Raw genomic sequence first — 12,761 nt, 5'->3', positions numbered from 1 at the left:
GGCGAGGTATACTAAGTAAATAGAAGCTAACAAAGTTACCTCAGTACAGGACAAGAAAATTAACAGCCTTGACTAAATTAAACACTTATGAAATTAACTAAATAAACAACAGCTAAACCACAATAATAACTAATTTAAAGATGATTAACAAAAACTTAAGCTATAATAACAACCTAAACTACAATAACAACCTAAATAATATTGATAACACTGCAGAGTGATACCAGTTACATTACCAGTCCTGGGATCACAAAAATGGCAAGAGGAATCAGATTACCTCAGCCCTCACTTAAATAAACTAATATAACCCGCCTACCTAAACCCTTCTCATTGGATAACTTATTTGATTGACAAACTTCAATGACCTATCAACTAATATCAACACAAAAACCAGATCTATCTAGCTTAGTTACATAAACAAACAGGGTGCTTATATTCACTCTATCCTATGCAGTCTTTCGTTCCTTTAATGTATGTATGAGAGTAGGAAGATCATCTGTGTGAATCTAATGATCATTTCTGGCTACAGTATGTTCCTCAGGTGAAAGAATGATGTTTTGATTATGGCTGAAGCCTGATACTTAAGTACCAAGACCCAATCAAGGTAAATAGCAAGATTCCATGCATAATTAAGGTTCTGCATCTTTGAACTCTAAAGGTTGTGTAGAGTTGGACAGACCAGATGTTAAGCTCCCATCATTTCGACTGTAAACTCCAATGGGACAGGAACTGCTGTAAATAATAACTTAGAATAGCCCAAGATGACTAAAATATATAACTGATTCAAGATGTTTAAAATGTACGGCTTTTCCCTTTAATAACATTTTTAAAAACAGACAGCAAAATAACAGGAAATACTGTAAGTGATTTTGCAAAACTTGTACCTAAAGTATTACAAGTTTCAACTTGACTACTCAATCTTTTGTACCCCCATATGAAGTCAAATTATTGCAAATGTACAGTATGTCACTATACACCCCAAACAGGGGCATAACTGGAACTTTGGGGGGCCCCATAGCAAAATCTTGAAAGCCCCCCCATCCCCCCCTAGTCACTAAAATTCCCCTTGTGGGAGCAGGAGAGAGAGAGAGTGTCAGGGACGGAGAGAGACAGAGAAAAAGAGGGGAGCAAAAGAGAGTGGGAGTGTCAGGGAGAGAGATAGAGAGGGACAGGGAATGGAGCAGAGACGGTGTCAAGGAGAGAGAGAGAGACAGGTAGTGTCAGAGAGAGGGAGAAGGAGAAAGTGTCAGAGAGGGAGAGAGAGTGATAGTGTCAGGGAGAGAGAGGGGGATAGAGACAGTGGAGATCATTAAGAGATGGACACAGATTGCTGAATACACAGCCAGATCTGCGTCCATCTCCTCACATGCATGGGGCTGCCAAGCACAGGGCAAGGCCGCCTAGCATGTGTGAGGCCACCTCCTGATGCATCCACAATTAGATTGCAGACGCATCAGAACTAAGGTTGACTCCAGGCTGCGCTGTCAGGAGGTCATTTTTTTATCAGAGCGGCTGCGTGTGACGTCACGCAGCTGCCCCGAAAGCAGTCCCACCCCACCCCCGTTAAGTCCACAAGTGCCACATCGTCACGCCGCCAATGCCCACTGCTGTCAATTCGATCGGAGATGCGACCTCAATGTGTTTGCCCAAGCATATGCAATGCGGCCAATGCGCGTGTGCAACTTGCTGACTTTGGCAAACTGTGTTGCTGCTCTCATCAGTGGGCAGGTCTGAATAAGGGCCAGTCTCAGGAGAGAGACAGCGTCAGAGAGAAAAAACTGTTAGTAAGAGAGAGAGGCAGTGTCAGGGAAAGAGATGGGGGGGCAGTATCAGGGAGAGTGTCAGGGAGGGAGAGAGAGAGGGAGAGAGAGAGAGAGAGGAAAAGAATCAGGGAAAGAGAGAGAGAGACGAATAGATAGTGTCAGGGAGAGAGGGACAGTGTCAGGAAGAGAGGGACAGTATCAGGGAGAGACAGTCTCAGAGAGATAAATTGATAGTGTGTTAGGGAGAGAGAGAGTATCAGGGAGGAGTGGAGGAGAGAGTGAGTGAGGGGGGGAACAAGCAAGAGATACACTACCTGTCTCTCCTGATGACAGCAGAGGTCTCTGCTGGGGGCGGGCACAGAATTAGGCCCCTCACCCTAAATACCCGCGAATAGCAGCACCGGCAGACAGGACTTGGAGCTATACAGGAAGGGCCCCCGCACACCCCCTCTACATCCTCTGAATAGCTGCAGCATGCTATCGGCAGCAGCGGTTGTTCTCAACATGGGCAGGTTGAAGGGGGAGCAGCGGGCCTTGGAGGCAGCCCATGTCTGGGTGCCGGGGGAGCTGCGGGCCTGGAAGCAACTCGGGCCCCATAGAAGCTGCACCCTCTGCACCCTCGGTAGTTATGCCACTGACCCCAAAAGTGTGTACATTTATTAAAAATATTGGACATAGATGTCTACCATTCCACCATTAAATGTTTAAAACATGTACCTTCTAATTTGTTTTCAATTTTTCATTCAGTATTAATAAGTGTAACTGTTATTTAATATAATGTAATATCAATAAAACCCAAGTTAGGTACTACATAATGGGACACCCTGCTTAAAGAATAAACAATTATATATTTAATATATGAATGATTTACAGTATTGTTTTATAAATGCTCTCAATAATTCATAGGGAGGAATTCAATTGTGCCCGATAATTTTTGGCTGAAAAAAATGGCCTTTTTCAAGATTTTTGTTAAATAATTTAATTGCAGACCTTTTTTTTCCGCCCAAAAATGTACCCTTTGTTGGGCAAAAACACATGAATCCAGGATAAGCTCCCAGAGCCATGTTTTTTCGTGGCTGCAATCGTTAAAACGGGTCAGTTATCAGGCATTTTGTTTCACCTTCCTCCAGCTTTTGGGGTTAATTGGATAACCCCCAGGAGATCAATTAGCCATGGTAATTTCACCCATATTCTGTTTCCTTCTCTGTACAGTTTCTTTGAATGAGCTTGCTTTTAAATATTAAGGATCACATTTATTCAAACACCGACAAAACATTAACAATAATTTTCCAGATACACAAGCATTCTGAAAGGTGACCCAAAATATTTGCTGAATTGAAGATGTGCATATTTTCAGTACATAACACTACTTTTGTATTTGTATTGAGGACACACACTGAACAGAAGTCTCTAATATGGTATGATAGGAGCAGATTGTCTTGATCTAAAAGTCTGTAAATGTCAAAATACATTAAAATATGGAAAAGACCCAAAGACATGACAATATGTATGAAATATGTAACATATTAATAGGCAAGTATTAGTACAGAAGAAATAAGAACATAGTAACAGATGGTTGCTAAATGTAACTTCATGCAATTTGATTTCAAGCAAAACTAGTGGTACTGTATATGCAAATTTAGAAAAAATATGACGTGTTAATCAATTATATCCTATAAAACCATGTAGAATTTTTTAAATACATTTCTAATACTATAATTGAAATGTTTCCTATTTGTGTCCAGTCTTTTAGCAATATGACATAAACAGTATAAAAGGAAAACTATTTGAGACATGCAGATAAAGAAATAATAATTTTCACATTGGGGAAAGTCCTTAAAATGAGAGTGTTTGATTTTGCACACATCTCCGAGAGCAATAACATTCATGTATTAGAGAGTGATATAGTCATGACCAACATATACTGTATAGGGTACATCCTTGTACCAAGGTAGTGAATTTGGTTGGTGGTGCTCCCAAGATTGCTGGGGCACTCTTAATTCAATGTTTTATGTAAAACTATTTAAAACTTTATTCTTTATTGATATACATTAAAATGTCTAGTAGCAACCATCACATTTGACCAGTATGAAATTGCGTTCTCTTATTTATTGAATGTATTTTTTGTGTTTTTTTTTTATATATATATATAAAATGGAATATGTCACAGCCGGTCTTTTAGTGGTAGCAATCTTGTGTGGATATCAAGGTATCCTGCAAATCACTGTGGTAATCAGCTGTTTTTCTTTCATCGCAGAGTGAAGGAAAGAGAGATACTGAGATAAATCATTATGATTATAGTCACAGTATGGTGTGATCACAATCTGGCAAAATTTAAATGGGGGTCAAAGTAGACCTGTTGTGTGCTTATATCATAAGTTTATAACAACAATTGAAGAATTACACTGATCGATGGTGAGAGTCTCACTAACAACACATATCATCCTGGTTTAAAGAATAAACACATGTTGTGTCATCCTGCTTCTTAAACACTAAGCAGGGTGGTTAAAGTAGAAGGAAAGAAAACAGGTAAAAATAAGTTCCCAGAGAACCTGAGTGTTCACAGGTACACAGTTGTGATCCTGTGGTAAGTGGTAGTGAACAGCTGGTTGAGAGTGCCAGGCTGTGGGAATGGGTCTCTTGGGGAAGGAATAAAGATTGAATCAGCTTTCACTCAGGTGCTCCTTCAGCAACCACTGTTGTTACGGACCAGCGCAGGCGAGACTAAGGAGTCCTTCATGATGAAAGTTCAAAGAAAAAAATCAAAGATGCAATCAGACGAGAATGGTATTCTTCTAGTGGTTCAGAATGTTCATTGCGGTGAAGCACAAATTGAGGACAATTCAAGTGGCCTCGGATGGTTCACAGTGATTAATTAGTATAACCTGACACCTGGCATTGAATAAAGCCGTGCACTGGGGCCCTTTTTATTCTACAGTAACTTGTATTCCCTGGTGGTCTCCCATCCAAGTACTGACAAGGCCCAACATTGTATTGCTTCCAAGATCGGACGGGATCGGGCACATTCAATGTGGTGTGACTGTAGATTTAGGGAAATCCCCTTTACAGGTGTGTTTAGGGAAATACAGTTTAAATCACATACATGGGTGAGATAATATACAATAATTGTATCAGAACAGTGGCGTCACAAGGCGGGTGCGGGGGGTGCGGCCCGCACCCGGGTGTGACGCCTGGAGGAGGGTGACACCAAATGTCAGCTCCTCCGCACTGACACGAACCAGGTGCTGCAGTGAGAAAGTCTCCTACAGCACCCGGCTCCTGTCACAGAAGAGGAGCCGACAGCGGACGGAGACTGGCTCTGGGGGAAGCCGGAGATGCTGGGCACGCCCCCAGAGTGACGATTCTGGGATCCCTGTGAAGCCACGCCCCCTAAATACAAGGCCATGCCCCCTTTTTTGCCATGATCGCGGCAGTAGATCAGGGGCGCGCACCGGGTGTCACCACACCCGGTGACGCCTCTGTATCAGAATAGTGTTAAAAAGTTTCTAATAAAGGCTGCGTTCAAACCAGTTGTGCTGCAGGTGCAGAGTACCCTGAGTGGTGAGTATGCTGCAGCCTCACTTCAGTAGTAGAAGATTATTACACAGATGCTAGCTAGTTACCAATTACATTCAGATATACTTGTAGAGAAAATATGTGTACTTCAAGTGCAAAAATGCCCTGAATGTTAAGTATACTGTGCCCTCACTAGAACAGCAACTGGTTGTTACACAGATGGTACAGTAGCTAACTGTAAGTAAGCATATGAATCTGATTACAGAGAGAGAAAAAAATTCAGAAAAAAAGTTTTTTAAAATCAAAATACATAATTTTAGGAGGAGTTGAGTTGTGAGATGGTACATACTGTATGAGGACTTTGGATCAAGACATGCATTTCGCCAGTATGTGGGCTTGATCACGCCCACATAATGGTGAAACACGCCACAGCACAAGAGTCTTCCTTTTCTCTTTGTACATTTATAAAGTCCTTAAAATGTAAGTAAGGGTTTTCATTTAATTTAATTAAAAAAAAAAAAACTGCAAATATTACGTTACAGGTAAGTTAAAGCTTTAATATTTTAGTATATCAATAAAAATATAGAGAACAAGACATGTACATGAAGACAACATAGCGAGTCTTAGATCAAAAAATATATGGGACTATATATATGCAGTATAAAATAATTGGGAATGGCCTGGTATGTCTTCTCAGTGCACGTGAATTGGAAGCCTGGCCATGTGTCCCAGTAGTATCTGATGCACATATAGGGGGTCATTCCGAGTTGATCGCTAGCTGCCATTGTTCGCAGTGCAGCGATCAGGCTAAAAATCAGCATTTCTGTGCATGCTTATGCACCGCAATGCGCACGTACGACGTACAGGTACAAAGTTCATTGTGGTTTTGCACAAGATCTAGCAAAGCTTTCAGTCGCACGGCACAACGCAGGATGATTGACATGAAGTGGGCATTTCTGGGTGGTAACTGACCTTTTTCAGGTAGTGCTTAGAAAAATGCAGGCATGCCAGGGAAACGCAGGCGTGGCTGGGCGAACGCTGTGTGACGTCAAAAGCCGTCCCTCCAACATTAGAATCAACGCACACGAAGAGTAACTACAGGGCTGGTCTTGTTTTGCACAAAATGTTTTTGCAGGCGCTCTGCTGCACAGGCGTATGCACTTCTGCAATGCAAAAATAAACTCCCCGGTGGGTGGCGACAATGCGTTTGCACAGCTGCTAAAAACTGCTAGCAAGAGAACAACTCAGAATGATCCCCATAAAAAGAAACCTCCTCTCCCTTGCTGCAGCAGCACCCCGCAGTGACTTGGATATACTCTGTGTTTTGTGGATGCTGGAGGTTTGTGGGTGACTATTGCTATAGTGGCAGGCATGACTGGACCACAGTACAGACAAATATCTCCAGACTGGAGATACTTGACTGGTGTCCCGTCATGCCTGCCCCCATTGAAAATGTCCCTCCTAAAATGTCCGTCACCTCAGAGGAGACAGTTATCAAGGATGATAGACCAGGTGGTGGCCATTTTGGAAAGGAACAATTTCAAAGGGGGCAGGTGTGACAGGACCACAGACCCGTTGCAGCTGGATGGGGGAATCCTTGGCAAATGAGCAGGTACCATTGATGGGGAAGGGAGCCTGAAACTTTTTGGGTGGGGAGGCATCTCATTTGTAGTTATGCCAGTGTTCACAATTATATAACAGTGGTGTGTGTCCTGTCCTGTTATATAAAGTATTTCTAACCCCACCAGGGCCATAGCTAGGGTGGTGTTGTCAGTGCTGCCGACCAGAGTGGAGGTTGCACTGCAGGTGAAACCAGTTGGCACCTCTGTGTCCATAAGCCTTCTCAGGTGTCAGGCAGCTAGCATAGTCTGAAGCTAGTACTTTTTGGCATACTGCATATAAGGGTTATACAACTGTGTGGCATACTATGTATAAGGGGTGTACTGATGTGTGGCATACTGTGTATAAGGGGTGTACTACTATATGGCATACTGTGTATAAGGCTGCTGTTTTGTAATGTGTACAAGGGGTACTACTGTGGCATAATGTGTATAAGGGGTACTACTGTGGCCTAACATGTATAAGGGCGGTACTATTGTGTGGCATAATGTGTATAAGGGGTACTACTGTGTAGCATAATGTGAATATGGGGCTGTATTGTGTGGCATACCATGAATAATGAACTCTTCTATGTGGTATAACATAAATAAGGGGCACTACTGTGTGACATAATGTGAATAATGGGCAGTAATGTGTAATGTAATGTGCATAAGGGACAATACTGTCTGACATAATGTAAATAAAAGATACTACTGTGTGGCATAATGTGAATAATGGGTACTACTGTGCAGTGTAATGTAAATAAGGTTGCACTACTGTGTGGCATAATTTGAATTGGGGTTACTATTGTGTGACCATGCCCCTTCCCTTTGAGACAATGCCCCTCTTTTTGAGTGTGCTCCTTTGGAGCTGAGTTCTGCTGCTCCCCTTCAGCTATCTCCTCTTATACAACACAGAGAGCTCTACTGATCAGAGCACTCTGTATAAGGGATCTACGAGCAGTGGGTAGCTCAGATCGTGGCTGTGGAAGTCTGATCAGGAATGGCAACACAGCTGTCTCTGTCTTAAAGAAAAAACTAATAGAAACAACTAAGGGATATGTTTCTGGGTTGGTTTACTATTTGCTACAAGGGAATAATTTCCAAAAGTAGAGATTTACTTTACCCCTGCTCCAGCCAATTTCTAGACGGGTGGGGTATGGGATCCTGTAGCTTACCATGTTAGCGGTTAGAAGACAGACAGCGGCATGCTGGTGGTCAGGATCCCGACACCCAGTGGGTAAATATACTAACCCTCTCCCCTTACTTCCCTAACCCACCCAACCTGCATCCTAACCTTAACTGTCCCCTCCCCACAGCCTAACCCTAAACACTACCCCCCTCACACAGCCTAACCCTAACTGTCCCCCTTTAGTGCCTAATCCTAACTGTCCCCCCTTAGTGCTTAACCCTCCCTTCTCAGTGTCTAATACTAACACCCCCTTAACCCTAACCCAAACCCACCCCCCGACCCCACCCACCACAACCTAACTCTAATTGTCCCCGGCATACTAACTGTACATATGGAATCCCGACAGTTGAGATTCCGTCATTGTGAGCAGTTTTGAAATTTCAGCACCAGTGTTCTCACCAGTGTCGTGATTCGGCTGCTGGTACCTCGACTGTTGGCATCCCAATTGTAAATCCCCTTCTAGACAGATCTGGGACAAATCTGAAAGGTCATTTACTAAATGGAATCTGTTAACCAAGGTCAAGGTTTTATTCTGAACATTAAAGGTTAGGAATCCATTTATATTCTGTGAACTGTACTTTGTCGTAAAAGAAAAATACTGTAAGCATATTTGCGATACCAATACCTAGTCTGTGGTACACTTCAAATTATTAAATAAATGCCTTGAGTTTCCTGAAATTGTCCTACAGATTAAAATCTAAACCATTGGCACCTTGGGGGTTATTCAGGTCGCATTGCAACACACAGGTCCCGTCCATGCATGCCCGGCTAGTGCGATTTTCATTGGCTGCGAATGCCTCTACCAGGCAGGGTCGGCGACGGACCATTGCAATGGGATGGCGTGGGGAAGATGTGGACAGGAGGCGATGGCATTTTCGGGACATGCAGCTGCTCCGATTGAAAAAATGGTGGTGAACCACCTGCATACGCAGCCTAGCTGCAGCTGAAGGAGGACATCCACAATTGCTGCGACCGCAATCTAAATGCGAACACAGCATGCTACAGAAGGGATTGCAGATTTTTTAGCAGAATCTGCAATCCGTGCTGAATAGTGTCCCTTATATATACTTTGAGGCCCCTTACAAATAACATGTTACTTATGTATTAATGATCATCTAACTGGTTACTTTTTAATTTCATGTATGCTTTGTAGTATTTTTTGCTGGGGAGAGAGAGAGGCTGCTGCCAGCTGACACGTGAGGAAGTACCCGCTCCCCCCACTCTCTGCACCTCTGAGTGTGATCACTCCCACCATAAAATTTCTCACCTGTCCACTACATTATAATGTGAGCTGGCCTGCAGAGGATCCAGGTAGTCTCCCATGCATGATATTCCCACTAGTAATGGAGAGGTGAGAAGTGTTATGGGGGTTGTTGATCACACTGACTGCCCCCTCCCCTGGATCCATTATTTCCTACTAACATCCTTGATGTGAAAAATCTATTTTTTTATCTGATACTGAACCAGTGCCTTTATGTGCATGAGACATTATTGAATTTGTGCATGATTTTCATGACAGATGTCTTAAGATTTGGATGCTTTATTGGAATTTTAAAATATATACGTAGATGTCGCATTAAGGGGCACATTTATCAACAAGCGATAAAACTTGTGAATTATAAAACTCGTTGTGTATGATAAATGGTGCTGCAGCAAATCAGCTACTGTCATGTGTTCAGCTCCTAGCTGTCATGAATTTGAAAAATGACCATTTTGGAGCTGATTGGCTGAAGCACCATTTATCATATGCAAAGAGTTTTATCATTCACGAGTTTTATCCATATTTATCAACTTTACTAATCTCCTCTCTGGGAGATGCCCGGAGACAAGAAGCAGATGAGCAGCAACAGGGGCGGGACCAGACTAATTGCATCATTAGGCGCCGCCCCTGTGTGGGGAAAATTATATGCTTGCACATTATTTGCATAGAGGTGGGGCTAAATGACTGATTAACATATACTCATGTCATTAGGCCCTGCCCCCTCCGCCAGGACCATGGTTTCTCTGTATTTATCTCTGTTCTGCCCACTTCACTAGATAGTGGGCAGAATGCAGGAGGAGTGCCCTCTCTTCCGGAGCTGCGGGGGACTACCCAAGAAACCGGGTGTTTCCCGCAGAATCCGGGAGAGTAGGCAAGTATGGTTTTATCAGTGATAAAAGGGCACCTATATGTTTTCACTTCAGCCATGGCCAGATATAATGGGGGATGCAGGGCATACTGTACCCAGGCCCCCCTCTGTCAGAGCACAGTGACATCACTAGCTCTCCTTCTTGTGCAGTAGCAGAACAAGGCAGCAAGAAACTGAGCAGGACAGGTTTTATGAGCTACCGATGGAGCTTCCCGACCATAGGAGATCTAGAAGGGGGGGAGAGAGCTGTAAGTGACCAAGGCATCTCAGCTTCTCCTCCTCCCCACCTCGGTCCTTTGTAAGCTGTTATGCAATTAGAGCATTTGGGTCTAGAAAAAGACACACAGGGGTATATTTACTAAAATTCGTAATGTTCAGAATTGGGTTAAAGTTTAAACACGACTGACATCGCTAGTGTTAATTTGCAACTTTTTTTTTTTACGACTCATTTACTAAGCTTTCGTATTTTGTGTCTTCGTATTTTTAGATGTCGATGTTATTCATATATTTTTTCAATGCTTTCGCGGCCAATTCATGTATTTGCGGACGTATTTTGGTGTATTTTACGGATTCGTATTTCAAAATTTCACAGCAGTCTTTTTGACCCTTCCCGGTCGCGTTATTTTCTAACTTTCGTTTTCGTCACTTGTCCGAGATTGGTTGTGTTTGTCATGGGGGAGTGTCTGTGCTCATTAGTATAAAAACGCACCCAATCAGCCGCACCTCGTGGGTTTAGCTAGTGGAGAGGTGAGAGGAAGTTGGTGTTTTGGAGTTGGTGATTTGTTGGTCGGTTTTGGAGTTTTCCTGCGATTGTTGAGTGCTGTATTGTGTGTGTAAGTAGTCTTGTGATAATTGTTGTGTAGTTTATTTAAAGTTTGTGTCATTTTTAGTGTTTGTGCTTTTTATTTACAGTCTATTGTCATTGTTTTTTGTGTGTGTGTGTGTGTGTGTGTGTGTGTGTGTGTGTGTGTGTGTGTGTGTGTGTGTGTGTGGTGTGTTGTGTGTAGTGGTAGTGGAGGAGTGTGGTTTTTTTTTATTAGTGTTATTTGTTGTTTGTCATTATTATGTCAGAGGTGAGTGAGAGGGAGGAGGTGAGTGAGGTGAGTGAGAGGGAGGAGGTGAGTGAAGTGGAGGAGGTAAGTGAGGTGGAGGAGGTGAGTGAGGGGGAGGAGGTTAGTGAGGTGGAGGAGGGTGAGGTTGCTGCTGTGGCCTCGAGTGATAGTGACAGTGATGGTGGTGTTGCTCCGCAGCCACGCACCACTACCAAGACGGGCAGAAATGTTAAATTTAGCTATGCGGAAAATATGGCTTTGGTGCATGAGTTGATGCGCCATCATCGCCAGCTGTTTGGGCGTGATGCGGCCAAGGTTCCTTCACGCAGGAAAACTATTCTGTGGGGGAAGGGAGTAGCGGCAGTAAACAGTGAGGGTGTGGTGAAGAGGACCGAGGAAACGTGACGGAAGAGATTCTACGACATCAAGCGCCATGTCAAGGCAAATATGGCAAAGAAGGCTAAGTCAGCCAGGCAAATATGGGGTGGCCATCCCTTTATAGCGTCTTATCGGGAGTGGGAGGAACTTGTGCGGACCCTTATTCCGCATGAAGTTGTTGGTGCGACTAATGTGCGGGATTCGGATCATCCTAGGCATGATGGTGAGTTGTTGTTTTTTACAATTTTTATATTTGCATATGTGTTTGTGCCTAATTAGTATTTTTAAAATGTTATTGTATTGTTAATATATTTATAGGTTAAAAACTGATTTGCTATTTGTGTTTGATTTGTACTGATTTTGTGTTTGTTTAGTGAGGTGTTAGGTTTTCATGGTTTTGTGTACAGTATTTTTTTGCTTGTTCCATTTTGTAAGTTGTAAATTCTTGCATAGATGGCTTTAGTTGTAAAGGGTCATTAGTTACGTGTGAGTCATGTGTTGTTTAGAATGTCATTTTTTGTGCTTTATTTTTTCTTTGTTTAATGTATGTTGTATTTTACTTGTCTTTGTGGGCAATATGTTAGTGTAGATGGCTAAGTATTGTATGTTTAGTTTATAATCACTTTGAAAATGTGTAATTTTACTAAAAAATGAAATGTCAGATTTTCAAATTAATGTAATACTCACAAATACTGTATATGGTAATACATGGGTGTTTATTCAGCTGTTGGCCATGGAAAATTAAACTCTTTGCACTATGCTTTTGTATTTGGAAATGGAACCTCATTAGCCTTTTCACAAACAATGAAGCAACCCACTTATTAAATATATATTGCTAGAAAGTGTACTCATAATGGTAATCATATGGCCACATCACAAAATGTTGCTGCTTCCAAAAGTACACACTGTAATTAATGGTAATAAACACCAACTTAACCTTTTTACAGTACGAAAGCAAGCCACCACTTCCAGAACACAAGCAACACTGTCAAGAGCTGTGGATGCTGGCGATACAGGTAAGGCAAAATTGCCACCACTTAATGTGCCCACCACAAAATTTCCAAACAATCTAATGTTTGCATTAATCCATAGGAACTTCAACATTGTATCACAGTCCACAAAGATGTCCTTCA

The 12,761-nt window shown here is 42.5% G+C and overlaps 1 pseudogene; it reads right to left on the bottom strand.

Annotated features, from left to right (window-relative positions):
* Positions 1-4,692: 4,692 nt before the first annotated feature.
* LOC134913764 (5S ribosomal RNA) lies at positions 4,693-4,811 on the bottom strand (annotated as a pseudogene).
* Between the last annotated feature and the right edge of the window lie 7,950 nt (positions 4,812-12,761).

This window comes from Pseudophryne corroboree, chromosome 4, assembly GCF_028390025.1.
Source record: "Pseudophryne corroboree isolate aPseCor3 chromosome 4, aPseCor3.hap2, whole genome shotgun sequence".
NCBI lineage: Eukaryota > Metazoa > Chordata > Amphibia > Anura > Myobatrachidae > Pseudophryne > Pseudophryne corroboree.
The sequence above is the reverse complement of the archived record's forward strand: the minus strand, read 5'-3'. Positions and strand labels throughout refer to the sequence as shown.